We start from the raw sequence: 15,840 nt of genomic DNA on the forward strand, positions 1-15,840 counted from the left end.
CAAGGAGGAGAGACTCCTCCAGAACTGAGGGAGGAGCTCAGAAATTGGCCCTTGCTGTCACATTAATGGTCTTAGTTTAGGACAGAACTCTAATAACCTTGAAAATGAGCCAGTGCTGAAGGCTGCACACCCACAGGGACTCCCAAAGAACCGTGATGGGAGAGAAAGTCACAGGTGAGAGAGACTGAATCATCTCCAAGGAGGGGACAGGTTTCCTGTGACCATGTTCCTTGTGTTCTCATAAGGAATAAAGCCCAGCTTCCCAGCTTAATTATTCCTAGAGATAGTGGTGACTGTTTCCTCCCAGCACCCTGCAATTTATCCCCAGTCAGAGCATCTTTTCTATCAGACCTGATCATTTATTCCCCCCAGGTACTGGTGAAACATTCTTCAATATTTGCCTTAACTTAGTTTCTACTGACGTTTATTAAAGTTAGAGAGTGGGAATATATTTTGGCCTCAGGGAATGTGTCCTGCCTTGAGTTGAACGAGAGAGATACACTGAAAAAGTATGTGCTTTAAAATCCTGCTCCACCAAATTGACTGGACTTTCATGGATTTTCTAATGTTGATGATATTTCAGGTAATTCTGTTGGTGCTGAGTTGTGTACATGTTCTTATTAGTAAATAACTTCTTGCCTTAGCACTAATATTTCTTAAATCTGATTTTTGAGGTGCTGATTAATTAGTGCCTAATGCAGTAGACATCTTAAGTAATTAATTTTGTTATTATGTCTGTCTTTAATCCCCACATCTAATTTTCTAAACACTAAAGAATTAATGAATTAAAAGATCAATGTACTAATTTACTCAAGTTATACAAATATTTATAAAATATTTATTCAAATTATCTTTGCAGGTAATTAAGTGATTCTTAAACTGCAGCTCTTAATTTTGAAGTAAGAACTTTCTCTGCAAACATTTCCTTTGATCCTACAAAAGTACAATTCAACCTGCTTGGCCTCCAGAGGAGATAATCCATATCATATGGAAACCTGAAACTTTATGTTTTGATTCACTCCATTTTATTTAACAAATTGTTTAGAGTTGACCTCAGATCTCGAAAACAAAATCCCAGCACACCAAGTCAGGAAAGGCTGCTTTGCCCAAAATGTAACAGAAATTCTGCATCTCCTGGTACTGCCCCCTTCCAAGAGTTAGTGATATCCCATGTTTTCATTTCAACAGGGGTTTTGGCTGATTTTAAACAAATATTTCCATGCATAAAGCACATATTGAAGGGAGTATGAAAGCAATTTGAAAATCTTTTTGAAACACTGCTACCAAGTTTATGGGATGCTAAGGCAATATCCTGGATACTCCCATCCTCTCTGTGGCCCATTCCAAGTGCTCCAACTTGGCAGCAATGGAATCACAGGGATGTCTGGTTTGTCAGGAGTGCTGTCTGCAAGGTTATGGAGAGGAAAAGCAGAGCCCAGGCAGGAGTTAACTCTCTGGGTGATCTGGGAGGCAAACAGATTTATGAAATAAAAGCTTGTAATGCAGTTTAATAAGATTAAATTTATTTAATAAGTGCAATATGAGGACGTTGGTTCATTGCAGCAGCAACAGCAATGCCCCAGACTTTGTGCAGAGCAGCACAAAGAGACCTGAGGCTTCAGGGCTGGTAGTCTGTTTAGTCCCTTTTCTTACCACTGATGCTGTTCCTGCCTGCAAATAGGGGCTGGAAACTGTGAGGGCAGAGCAGTGGTGGAGGAGGATCCCCAAACAGGTCTGGCTGCACACAACAGGAGCCTGGCCCAGCGTCTTGCTCTGTCCCTGGCTGTTGCTGTGGTTGGAGGTGAATTTGAATTTCTATGCCTCATTTCCCATGTGTACAGTGAGGCCAATAATGCTGCCTTTGTCTGTGGGACTGTTTAAAATGTAATGAGATGAGATTTTCAGAAATGACAAATGGTTTTGGGGGCTGTGTGCGAGTCTGGGATGAAGGCTTTGCAGAGGGGCCTGGGCTCTCCTGCTGGGCAGCGTGGCCTGATTGGGTTTTCAAGCTGTGTCAGCAAAATGAAGAACCTGAGCAGTGCAGAGACAGCCCAGGTTCATCACTGCTTGAAACTGAAGCTTGAAGCTTTTTCTTAGCTTTATATTGAAATTCAGCAACACTAAGGTATCTTTCCCTTTAGCACTGGCTCTCCCAGACATCACATGTGGAAAGAGAGAAATCTTTGTGAAATGAGAGAAAAAGGAAGTTTTCCTTTTATGGGGTTTAATGACTTGGTTGATTTTTCCTTTGATATTTACAGCACTAAATTTTCAGTAGGAAATTTTCAACATAAAGTTTTTGTTTAACTGTTTGTCATCCCTGTTCTTCTTTCTGATACTGAACCCAATCCCAGTTCCCTGGGGACACTGATCATCAAGAAAATCTTTGATTGAGACCTTTGGAAAAGGCTGCTGCTTCTGTGTATGTTTATAATATTATACAGCTCATGACCTGCTGCAATAATAATCTGAAGCATATATGAAGCTTTAGTTCTTTCTGTTTCACTTGAAAACATTGCACTGCTTGAAAATGTTTTGTGTAGTTATTTCCCATTTTTTCCACTTGAAAAAAAGGCACCTATCTGGCACTATGGCCCAGTTTAGCCACAGCCATTGGATTTCCAGTGTAGCAGTTCTTTCTTCTCTATTACTGCCTCTGGTTGGCATCTTTATTGCAGAATAAAGCAGGACAGTCTGTTTACTTCTATTGATGGACTCAAGACAGTTTTACTCTCCTTCACTTAGGTTCACCAGGTCAGTGGTTGTGTTCATGTAAGCCAGCAGGGCATGCAGAGCTGTTTTTCAGAGCCTACCTGTGCAGACAGGTGCCCTGTGTTTAAAATAGGCCCTAAGCCATCCCCAAACACAGGTGAAGCTGCTTAATGCAGCTTAATGGTAAGATGCTTTTGCACTATGAACTGGTAGGGATTCCAACCAGTGAAGCTGATAAACAGAACCATCAGCACAAGCAACACTTTCTGAACTCACTTGGGCATTTTCATCCAGCATCCCTTCCTCCCCTGGGACCTGATGGGCCCTCCCCCCTTTTCTTTCAACTTGTAGAGCTTAGATATGCACAGTGAATTCCTTACAAGGGAGAGGGGAAGGATTTCTGTGCTGGTGGGATGTGCCTGCGTGAATGTGGGATGAAAATTCTCAGCTCTGAACCAAGTGTGGATTCTGTCGCTGCCTCTGGGTGCTCAAAACTGGCTCCAGTGCCCAAGGAAGCCTTCCCTGAGCCCAGCATCCTGTAATGTTAGTATCACATGGCAGGTGATGTGCCAGGATATCATTATGATATATTTAAGTATTTTTATTCCAGTAAAAGGCGAGGTGATTTCACTGAATGGGAAGTGCTGCTCTAGAAATGCTTGGGAAGAGCAGGGACAGGAGAGAGCAATTCTAGAGCAGCTGAAAGGAAAGGTGAAGCTGGTCTTCACCCCGATGCAGTTGCAGTATGTTAATCCAAGAAGAAATTGTTTTTCATGAGCCTGGGCTCCTTCTCCTGTTGAATTTACATCTGATTTTTATTTTTCGTGCTGTTGGGTCCTGTTTCAGAGGAACCCAGGGAGCTGCCAGCACTCAGAGTCAAGCAGGTGAATCACAGGCCAAGCTGTGCTTTATGACCCTTGCTAATATTTTTGACATCATTATTTATTAACTTGGGAGGTGTGTGAAGTCACATGGATCACAGCTCTGGCATGTCTGCATGGGAAGACCTTCTCTGGGGAGATGGGGAGCCGTCAGGAGATCCCAGTTACAGGACATGAACTGATATTCACTCACTCTTTGCTTTTTGGCCAGAGCTCCCTGCCTTGGAAGGTCAGATTTTAAGCCACGTTCCAATAGTAAAGGTTGCCATTATCAATTCTGGGTTCTTTTGAGACAATGCTGGAAAAACTTCAGATAATTTCCAGTCCCGAAATCAATGGCTATTTCCTGCCCAGTACCAGCTCCGCACAAATGTCAGTGATGGTGAGCCAGAAGCTGTCATATTCTGAGAGAGGAGTTTAGAGGAAATGTTAATATTTAATGTTACCTTTTTGTGGTTAGGTGGGTGAGTTCTCTTAATGACACTGTCTGGAAGAAGCATATCTCAGTCATCAGCTGTAATTCAGCTGTGGTGAAAATGTCACAGGGCATTTATGGATCTCAAGGAAATCAACAAATTTGGAAATTCTGTCTTAAATACTGAACGCTTCTGAGAGATTCCTCTTGCTTCTGTCCATGATCATCCTGGGAATAGCTAAGAAAAATGTGATTTTAGGGTGGGCTGGTGCCTTTCACATGCTGGATTAGTGAGGAGAGATTTTGATAGCAATGAGGCTCTCCACTCCCTCTGGAAGTCACTGAGAATTGTGGGCCTCATTTCCACTTGGGCCTTTGGAAAATCCTCTGGTAATTGTCTCAATATTTGTACTATTGCATGCACCAAAACTGTTTGCATGGACTAAACCCCACTGGCAACAAAATCTGAGTGGCAGAAATTTGCTAGGGCTATTTTATGTTAGCTGAGGTCGCTAACATAAAGGAAAAGTGAGGCATAGGATAAACAGAAATAAAAAGGACCGTGAAAAAAAAAAAAAGATCTTTGTCTCAGCATCTGAATGGACTGTATTCATTTATCAAAAGACTTTCTGCTGGTCTTTAATGTTCCTGAAATAATGTGTCTCGTCTTTGAGTGCTCGCCGCCAAGAAAAGCTGTCAGCCACTCCAGCAATTATCATATCCCAAAGGGAAGTTGGTTAATGATTTCTCTGTGGATAACTTGGTCTTTCAGATTTTATGCTCTGCCAGAACAATTTCCAATCCAATGAAGCATTTTAGGATTTGGTTGGATTTTTAATATGCAAGGAATATTCTGGAAATGGCAGTTATTCAGTGCCACCTCTTGATCATGAGCCTGTGCCTTAGAAAATTCAAATCCAGGGTGGGATGTGGGGAGCAGCAATGGGTGAGGCAACACTCAGAAGGAGGGAAGGTGGTTTTCCCAGCTTCTGGCCAGGCAGGGGAATTATTATTGCAATGGCACATGCAACAAATTGATGCTTTTAAGGGCTGGATAATTTTGTAAGCAGTGCTGGTTGTAGAGTTCAGCACAGCCTAAAACAGATCCTTGCTCTGAGCATCCCTAAAATGTTGTTGATTTACATTCAAGCTTTGTTGAGCTTCTCTTTGAGAATCAGAGTGGTTTGGGTTGGAAAAGACCTTACAGATCATCCCCTACAGAGATCCAGGCTGGAACTCTCTAAGCCACCCTCAGATTGCCACAGTGGCTTGTGCCAGGCTTTCTTTGCACATTTTCACTGGAGAATTGACTCAGTGGAGCTCTGTTACTGAGTTACGCTTCTGCAAATACCCAAATTTCACTGGGATCCTGCTTTGCATGATAAATCTTGCACCCACTGGAAGTATTAATAATTAATTATTTGCAATAGGAAGAGCCCCAGATTTGGAAGTAGTTGCTGTCATTTAGTTTAATAATGGCAATTTAATGGTGGAATATACTGCTGTAATTTCTGTCTGGGTTCTTAATTGTTAAATAATGAAGAAAATTCTGGATTTGCAGCAATTATCTCACCTAAGGATGGAAGACAAATAAAGCAACATGGGGCTTATATTGCCTTGTTTCTAATTCAAATCAAGTTTGATTTTTCAGCCTTGGAAGTAACTGTGAGAATGAAATGGAATAAAGCACCATTAGAGATTTCATTCATGAGGAGTGGAATCAGAGAATCCCAGAACAGTTTGGGTGGGAAGAGACCTCAAATCTCACCCAATCCTCCCCCCTGCCATGGGCAGGGACACCTTCCACTATCCCAGGTGGCTCCAGGCCCTGTCCAGCCTGGCCTTGAACACTTCCAGGGATCCAGGGGCAGCAACAGCTACTCTAGAATTCTGTCCGCTCCCTCACCACCCTCACAGAAAAGAATTTTTCCCAATATCCAATCTAAAACTGCTCTCTGTGAGTTTAAAGCCATTCCCCCTAGTCCTGTCACTCCAGGCTCTTGTAAAAGCTGGGATTTCTTTGCCAGATGGAACAGGAGATGAGAAATCGCTGATCACCATTGGTGTGACACAGGGATCAGTCCTGTGCTCCTGAGTTTTTCCAGTCAGATTCCAGGGCTCTGTGCATGAAGGAAGTCTCAGTATGAGAGTAAAGAGACAATTTTCACCTCGTTTGACAAGGAGCCAGCTCAATGCCTATCTTTGTGCTTGCATTTCCTTTCTCTCAGTGCAAAGTTATTTTTGCAAAAGAAAATTGTGCAACCCAGGCTCTTCATGCTGTCCTTCTCCTTCTCTCTGCCAAGGCAAATCCCCAGACGGGGATTGTCTCCTCTTATGGGGTGCTGAGTGCTGAAGGAAGGGAGTACTTATGGCACTCAGGACTTTTGTGCAGGAGCATAAAAGGATCTTAAATTAGGCCAGTTCTGCCACTCTCCTCTGCAGTTTCAGGTAAATGCTCTATTCATCACTTTTCTGGGGCGTTGTTCCTGATGGAAGACACTTGCTCCAAGGTGTCCAGAGCTTTAGGATGTTAAGAAAATCTGAAGATGTGTTTCCACTTAGTTTCCCTCTTTTGTTCCTTTTTTCAATTAATATAGCCACATACCATATTATAAATTTAACCCATTTTCATGTGTTGTTAAATGGTTTATCTGCAAATAAGCATTCAGCTTATTCTGCTCTGCACACCCCTATAACTGATATAGCAAGAACTAATTAATGCTCAGAACAGGAGCAGAATAAAAAGCTGCTGCATGGAGACTGAAACTACCAGTGTGATTCCAACTGCCCTGGTTAATTTCTAAGGTGGTGTTTAGGTTTCTCCAGTGTTTCCCCACCTTTGTAGGGCCAAGTATGAGCAGTTTTCTGAGGAATTTTCATATTGACGCCAGGTTTATGAATTTCAAATGAGGGTCAGTGTCATTCTCAAAGTAATTTATGTGGCTTCCAGTGAAAACAGAAACCCTATGGGATTATTAAACACATGGATTATCCATGTGATTTTCCAGTAAAATGTTGTTATTTCCATGCTTAGAGCATGGGCATATCCAGTTGCTGGTTTAATATGTTACTACTCAGGAATTGTTCTGTGTTATGTAGCTGTGAACTCAAACTGAAATATAAATTCCATCCTCCCATATTTTCTTTCTGATAACAAAGTTGATGGAAATCTGATAATACCTGACTGGGAAATCTGGAATCTTAAACGAGGCTTATGTGTCAGGCATTATAGAGGTTTATTGGGACTCATGTAGGCAATAATTTCTAGTCTGGTCCCAAACCCAGAGCGATTTTGGGGGTCCGAGTTCTCGCTGCACTGGCTGGTGCATCTTTACTCATGCCAAGACTTTTCCTGGAGGAGGAAATATTTGAGGAATAAAGCTGTGGAATCATGTAGACACATTTAAGTGTTTCAGTTCAAGTGTAACAGAATAAATAGAATTTGCTACAGTTGGGTGGGAGTTTTGCAAGATCTGATACTTGGGTTTCATAGGTGGAAATAAAAACTCTTTTATGGAATTGCATCCAGCTGGGACTTTTGCCTCAGCAGCATTTACAGAAGGGATCAGCCTGAGGCCATGGGAAACAGGATGCTGAGGGGGGGACACCTAGCCAGTGAGAAGAGTGGGGTCATGGGAGCCACAATGCCAATAGAACTATCCTGTATTTGGTCAGGCTTTGGTTCTTGTTCTCAGCTGGTTCTGGTACATATAAGGTAGAGTTCTGAGTTGGTGATTGGAGCCTGCCTGCAAAGATCCCTACACCTGGTTGTGTTTGCCACAGCCCTGGCCTTTTGGATCTTGCCCCTCAGATGATGCAGTTTCTGCATTTGTTATTTGCCATTAAAGATCTTTATTTTTGGGCAAGTTCATTGCACCCATTCCTGTATTTTATGCCACGCTTCCCCCAGCTGAGCCAGATTGGGGATCACAGCAAGCCGGACTGTGATACTTTTTTAAATTGTCTCCTTTTTTTTCCAGTGTCCATGAAAGGACCATAAAAACAGAATTAGTAGACAGACACTGTGAAATACCCAAAAAGGAGAATAATGCCAAAGGAGGATGTCTTTTAGCAGTTCAGTAATTTTTTAGAATGCCTGAATTTCCTCTGGGTGATTGAAATCATCTTTGGTTTGATACGAGAGACCAGCCAGAGTCTCAGCAGATCAGCCGACACGGGTGAGGTCTTCAACAGAGTTGCCATAAGCCCAGCTAGAAATACAAACCCCAAATAACTGAAATTCTGCTGAGTGTGTCCTCAAGTGCCTGTGGAAAGGGGAGGCACTTGGAGATGGATATTCAGTGTGAGGTTATCTGTATGTGGTAGGGTTATTGTAAAAGAGTCAGATCTGTAGAGCTGGAAAACTCAGCCTTTGGGAGTGGCTTTTACCAGTTCTGAGACATTTGGAGGTTTAGTCCTGTCTGCAGGATTTCATTCCTGTCTGGATCCCTGCACAGCCTCTGGCTTTCCTGACAGATCCTTCCCATCCTTCCACAGAGCCTGTGCCTGTGGCCATCTGAGCATCTTCCAGGGCTGTGCCAAGGGATGAATGAGCTGGATTCCAGGCTGTCCCTGAAAGCCATTGCCTTCATCTCAGCAAATTGCAGAACGTGTCAACACAATCACTCCAAGGTTTTCCTCTTGCTAGAGCCTCCACCAACACTCGCCGCAGCTCCGGTGCTGCCTGATCAGCAGTGCTGTGGCAATTAATATTTATAAACCTTAAATAAAACAGCACTTGTGTGTACCTGAGAGACCATCTGTTGGGCTCCAGTCCCCATCCAAGCACCTGAGATCAGCATGGCTGTAACCCTGCTGGGTCCTGGGGGATGATCCCAGGAGGGGAAGGAGGTGGGGCTGTTTCCCTGGAGAGCCCGTCTTTGGATTCCCCCCTCCTTCATTAGTTACCAGAGCACATCATCCTCATCCTTCAGGGCCAAACTGCAGGCTTTTTTTTTTTTTCCTTTTAGTCTGGAGTCTTTTATCACTGTGCTGTGCATTTATTACTGGGCTTTGCTCAGCTGTGACCTTGGCTTTGGTGGTTTTCCACCTTTTGGATACAAATGCCTTGATTTGGGTGTGGTTTGCAGGGAGAGATGGCTCTGGGATTATTATTTTTTAAATACACCTCAATTTATTTCTTTTAGTGTTTTTTGGGGTTGTTTTTTTTAATCATGCAAAGGTACTTGGTAACCATTTGGACACAGATGCCTCTCAATTAACAGTTAATGCATGCATGTGCAAAGATGCCTATCAATGAATAATGCATGGGAATAAGGAGCCGGGCCATTGGGTTTGGCCCGCACAAATATCACATATGGATTATCCTGAGGGCCCCAAATCACACATGAAAAACGTATTATCAGGTGGAGACGGCCACGTTCGACCTATTGTGCGCTGCACTTCTTACCTTTGTGACCAGACTGGCTCTGCTCCCACGTCCCCAGGGTGACCCACACAGGGTCTGGTGGACTCTGCTCGAGCCAGCCCTTTGGGAATGACCCCAAACCTCCCTCCACCTTGCCGGCCCTGGAGCGGCTCGTTTAGGTACAAACCCCGGGGAATAAGTCCCAGATGATGCCAGACACGCGTAGCAGGCGCTGCGTTGGAGGCCAGCAGCGAAGGGGCTGCGCCGGCAGCGAGGGTCCGGCGGGCTCGGACCCGCACCGCGCCGGGCGCGGGTGGTGCTGAAGGGACAGCGCCGGTGGCCGAGCCGGGACCAGCCGGGGCCCCCGTCACTCCCTTGACCTCATCCCCTCTCCCTTGCCCCCATCTTCCCTCTTCCCCATCTCCTCTGCGCTGCATCTCTCCTCGCCCTCTATCTCCGCTCTGCTCCCCACCCTCGCTCTGCCCGCATCTGCTCTCCATTCCCCATTTCCCCTCTGCCGCCCATCTCCTCTCTGCCCCCACCTCTCCTCTCCCCCATCTCCCCTTTGTCCATCTCCCCCCTAGCCCCATCTTCTCTCTGCCCCATCGTTCCTCTGGCCCCATCTCCCCTTTGCTCCCCTGCCCTCTGCCCCCATGTCCCCTTTGTCCCCATCTCCCCCACCTCCCCTCGCCCCGTCGCAGGGTCACTGTCACCACGGGCAGGAGCGCGTGGGGCTGCTCTGTTTCCTCCTCTAGAAACCTGCCCTCAGCCCTAGCCGCCTTTGGCTGCCTCCTCTGATCTCCCGCAGGGAGGAACCGGGGTCTCCTGGCACTGCGGAGGCTTAACTGACTCGCAAGGTCAGTAATTTTGGCTCCTGGAGGTAAGTCCCGGTTGCCAGCTCGTTTTCCTCTCTCCCCCGGTTCCCACATCCCTCTCCCATCTGTGTCTGTGTTTCATCCTCTCTTCAGTGCCATCCATCAGCCCTTTTCCCCCCTGAAGAGGGTCTGCACCAGCGACGCCCGAAACCCCGAGAAGCTGAGTCAGCGTTCTGCTCCTGAGCCCCACTGACCCAGCTGCGATCCCAGCTGCTCCCGCCCTCCGGCTCCGCGGCGCTGGGAAAAGTGAGGAACAATGGGATTCCCGGAGCACTCCACCATTGCTGGGCTGGGGGAGGCAGGGAACAGGCTGGTGGGAGGAAGGGAGGCACAGAGGCAGAGCCCCTTTCTGCCCTGCCCGGGCAAGGGGAGCAGCCGGAGGGGAGGAGGTGCCCGGTCCCCATCAGCCTTCTGGAACAGCGAGATCGGCACGCCGGGGAAGGGGAGGGGGAGAGGGTGGGTGTGAAGGGGGTTGCTGCTCCAACCTGATCGAGTCCATTTGCCAGTTCACCATTCGCATCACTTCCGGAGCAGTCCTCAGTTTCTGCTGCAGAGTGAGCTTTTTTTTTTTTTCTTCTCTCTCTCTCTCTCTCTCCCCTTTTCCCTCCCTCCTCATCTGGATGCTGGGAACTTGAAGCCTCCTCCCTTTATTGCAGCAGGATCTGCCCCATCCTTGCTTCAACTTTCAGCTGCATCAAAGAGAGAGAGCGAGCCACAGGCTGGCTGGTGCCGATGGGGGCAGGGGACCTGCCGGGCACAGCCCTTTGCAGTTGATGTTGCCATATCTCTAGGACCCAGACCTGTCTCTTTCCTATCGCTTTCCTTTTTCCCCCTCCCCACCTCTTCTCTCCGTGTGTGTGTGTGTGTGTGTGTGTGTGCAGGATCCTCCTGGTTACCGCTGTTGTTATTCCCCCTTAGCAGGGAGACCACCCCAGCCATGGCTGAGAGGAAGCAGAACGGGCGGCAGGGCGAGGAAGAAGAAGTGCCAGCCTTCTTCAAAAACCTGGGCTCGGGCAGTCCCAAGCCCCGGCAGAAATTCTGTGGCATGTTCTGCCCGGTGGAAGGCTCCCTGGAGAACAAGACCATCGACTTCGACTCACTCTCGGTGGGCCGCGGATGTAACAAAGTCGTGGCAAAGCAGAAGGATGTTGCCCACCTGGGTCCGGATGCTCAGTCCGTCTATTCCAAGCAGAGCGGGAAGGGAGGGGAACCATCTGTTGAATTCGGGAGAAAGGTGGAGATCAGGAGTGCCACGGGGAAGGAGGCGCTGCAGAACCTGAATGACAAGGTGGGTGCATATATATAGAGAGAGATATATTTATATATATATATATATTGTGTGGGGAGAACTCGGGCACGCGATAGGCTGCAGAGAGGACGGATCCTCTCCACCTGCAGCCGCTGGCTTTTATGTCCCCTGCATCCGTGTGGCAGCCCGTGCCTTCCCCTGGGCAGCAGCGTCTCTCGCAGAGCCTTCATTCCAGAGCTCGAACGCTGTCCGTGTGCTCTCTGCAGGTGTACGAGAGGGGGGCACAAGAAGAAAAAAGGACCCCGCCCCCCCCCTCCCCCCCCCGCACTCACGAACACCCCGCCCTGCCCTCCTGTCTGGGGAGAAACAGAGACTTTTCTCTTTCTTAGGCGATTCCCCCAGCACGAAGGTAGGGAAATGCCCCACCCAGGCAGGGAATGCAGCTCACAAAACAGAAACGCGATTGTGAGCAAAAGAACATCAACGAGCCTCCACCTACCGGGATCAAATCCCTGCAGGCTGCTTCTAGGGGGGACTCCTACCCCTGCTCCCGGGGAGGACAGGCGCCGGAGCGAACCCTGGGAGCTGCATTTCAATGCCACTTTTCATCAGGCTGCTGGTTACAGTGGGAATTTTTGACTTGGGAAGATCTGGGACTTTCACGGGAATGTGGCAGCCTCGTAGCAACCCAGAACTCCTCCTAGGATTTTAAGACTGCTGTAGATACTTCTCATTCTCTGGATTTGTCAGGGTGTAATAAAGCCCATCTTCTTCCAGAGGCAAAACCCACTGAACCTGTAGATCTGCCTGACCATGCCCATCTGCTTTCCTCAATAGATCGACTTAAACCAGATTTACTCAGCTGTGAGCCATGACATACTCAGTGCACATCTCTGACAGTGCTGGCAGAGGTTGGAAGAGCAGAAATGAATGAATGAAGTACCAACAGCCTGCTAAACTCCTGGCATAGGGCAGGAGTTTCTCTGAGTAGTCTTCCAGTGGGTATAGAACAGCCCTTTCTTCTGGAAGCTGCTCCTAGGATGTGCCTTCTGGTTTTTAAATCTGATATGGATTGTGTATGATGGGGCAGAAGTCTGCCTGGAATTCAGAATATGGGCTAGTTCACCACTTTCTCCTGCTTTCAGAAATGTGAAGTATTACTGGAGGTAATACAAAAATATAAATTAATCAAATGTATTAGTTATAAGAGATGAACTAGAGGCTCATCCTCCCCAAATCAAGCCCCGATGCAGTGACCTAAGGGCTCCATCCAGCCATATTTCCACATGTGAACCACTGGTGTCACAAAGACCTTACAAAGGCAGGCACAGATTTTCAGAATTCCCACACACCAGCCCCAGTGAGGGGGATGATGTGCTCCACACTGCTCCAAACCTGGTTTCCCAAACCCAAACAAAAATTTGCCACTACAGAGGCCTGAAGTTTACTCTGATCATGCTGAAGTGTCTACTAATGGAGTAACTTTCCATGATTAATTAGTCTTGTTGGACCAATCAAGGTGTATTTCAAGAATAAAGGGCTTTTCCATCTTGGGGAGCCAAAGGTTCTGCAATTCATGACATTTGAAGAGCTAATTTTGGACAATCTGATGTCCTGTGGGACATAAGTATAAGCAGGTTATACATTAACTCTGAAAAGATAAATTATTTTCTGATTAAATGGTACCAGTATAATAAAAATTTAAGTACAACATTGTGTAAAATCAGAATCCACTAAGAATATTAATAATATTTTTAAAGTGTTTTTTGGTTCTACTTTAAAGATTATTGTCTAAATGTTAACTGAGGGGATGAAATAATGGGATGGTACAAAATATTTGAGTTGTTTCTCATTACCTTTACTTAACACTGATGCCAATGGATCGTGATGTGAGGGGTGGTGAGCATTGGGGTAAGTGAAGTCTCTTGGGATAAATGTCATGCTATGGATTGGGAATTTATTGCAGGAATGTTTTAGCCTTGGTTTTCCAGCTGACTGCATCCACAGCTTGAATCAATGGTTAAATCCTCAGCAAGTAAAATTGGCTTTATGGGTTTAAAACTCAGTCATTCCTTTCTGTCACATATAGAAAGATCTTGTCTTAAACCCCTTTGAAATAGTTAACAAAGCAATGTGGACAAGCTATTTTTTATATTTTTCTCTGAGGTCTCAACTGTCAAGGGGATAAAAAAGGCGATGTAATTATTCCACGTTAAATTGCAATATATTGTTTTGTGGGGCAAGATAATGGCAATCAAATCTCTCTGTGTCAGTCTTGCCTGGGACATTCTGTAGCCATCTATCATGTGCTGCCCCTGGGCTGTGCTGTCTCATAATTCAGGGTTAAGATCATCTCTGGAGGCACCAGGAAGGCTCAGCCTCAGTTCCAGCAGCATTTGCAGCTCCATCTCTGGTGGCCAATTCAACAGGTCTGCAGCTCAGCTCGGAGCCAAGCTCTGCTGCTTCCAGCTGCCAGGCCTTGGAGAACTGACTGTGCTTCTGTTTCCCATCTGAACTTTCTCATCTTCCCTGTTTGGGCTGTTCCTGTTTCTGGAGCTGCTGGTTCAGTGTCTGGGCCCTGCTCAGTGCTCTGAGGCCCTGACCCCAACACTGGGATGTGCCAAGAACATAATCTTCAGATGTGGGATTCCTTAAATGAGGCAAGAGGTCTTTGGCCTGGCTCTCAGGAGCTGCTGTGCACCTGCAAGATCAATTTCTGCAGTGGGATTTACCCACAGGATGATCCAGTTTGGAAAAGCCGTCCAAGACCATCGGGTCTGACCTTGCCCCATGGCCACCCTGTCCCCAGCCCAGAGCTCTGAGTGTCATGTCCAGGCCTACTTTGGACCCCTCCAGGGATGGGCACTGCAAATCTCCCTGGCCAGCCCCTGCCAAGGCCTGAGCCCCCTTTCCATGGGGAAATTCCTGCTGTGCCCACCCTGAGCTGCCCTGGCCCAGCCTGGGGCCGTTCCCTCTGCTCCTGTCCCTGTTCCCGGAGCACAGCCCGACCCCCCGGCTGTGCCCTCCTGGCAGGAGCTGTGCAGAGCCACAAGGGCCCCCTGAGCCTCCTCTGCTCCAGGCTGAGCCCCTGCCCAGCTCCCTCAGCCCCTCCTGGGGCTCCAGCCCCTTCCCAGCTCTGCTGCCCATCAGCTCTGCTTTGTAGTCAGTGCAGAAGCTGGAAGGTTCCTGGTCCCAGAGCAAGGACTGCTGGAATGGCAACCCAGGGCAATATTCCCCTTTTCCTTACATGACAAGTCTTGAGTGAGGGGCATTCATCTGGGGTTTAAAAAACTTTGGCCATTGATTGAGCTGGGTCATTTCTCCTAGTGTATTCCTCAGATTTCCCCTATCTGTAATTTCTATTCCTTCGGTCTTGGTTTAATTGCAAGAGAGATCACAAGGGCTTTAATCTGGTTTGCAGAGAGAGCCTGAGTAGCTGCTCAGACCTTACAACACCAGTACAAGACCTGGGATTCTGGATCTCTCCTTCATTTGCCATCTCATTGTTACTCCAGTGGTTCAGGCATTTCCCCTGTGCACTTTTACATTCCTTTTTTGCCTCCCTTAAAACAGTTCCTGGTCCTTTGGGAAGCACAGAGCACTGTGTATAAACTGCTGGTCTAAACCAACAAAGCCTGTTGTAACAAATAATGACAATGAATAAACAGACAGTAGGAAAGTGTTTTTAGTTTGGAATTGATAGGAGAGGACTCATTTGCAAAACACTGTCATGATGCTTGCGACATGACTGGACTTTTCCCTAAAACCTCAAAGCTCTCAGGATCATGGTTGTTCATTCCTGGAGAGAAATCATGAATAACAGGATGTTGTTGAGAGCTCAAATAATCACAGACTCTGGAACATTAATGGAACTGTTGTCTAAAACAAAGGAGCTGTTTCCAGACAGCTGGAAATGCAGTCCCGAGTTTACTTTGTTACAATGCCTGCAATTTTTCTAGCCTTGTTTCGACAATCATTGCTTGCAAAATAATCATAAGGAAGAATGACTTGCATGTTCTTCCAATGGGTCAGGATGGTTGGTGGAAAAAAACCCCAAACCAACAGTGAGGAGCAAAAATGCCAAAATCCTCTTAACTTTTTCTGAATGCCATCATTCAGCACAGCTGCTGTTCTATACATCCAATGGGTGTCTTGTGGAGTGGTTTTATATGCAGAATTTACTAATACCACACTTCCATGCAGGAATGAACAAGGGGTTTTTATACAGGGTCAATGGATTATTTGGGTTAAAGATTTGATGGAAAATTTAAACACTTGGAGCCAGATCTCCCTGCTTGGCTTGGAGCTGAAACAGGTTGCATCCCAAGGGATAAATGCAA

This window comes from Fringilla coelebs, assembly GCF_963513975.1.
Source record: "Fringilla coelebs genome assembly, chromosome: 26".
NCBI classification, from domain to species: Eukaryota; Metazoa; Chordata; class Aves; order Passeriformes; family Fringillidae; genus Fringilla; species Fringilla coelebs.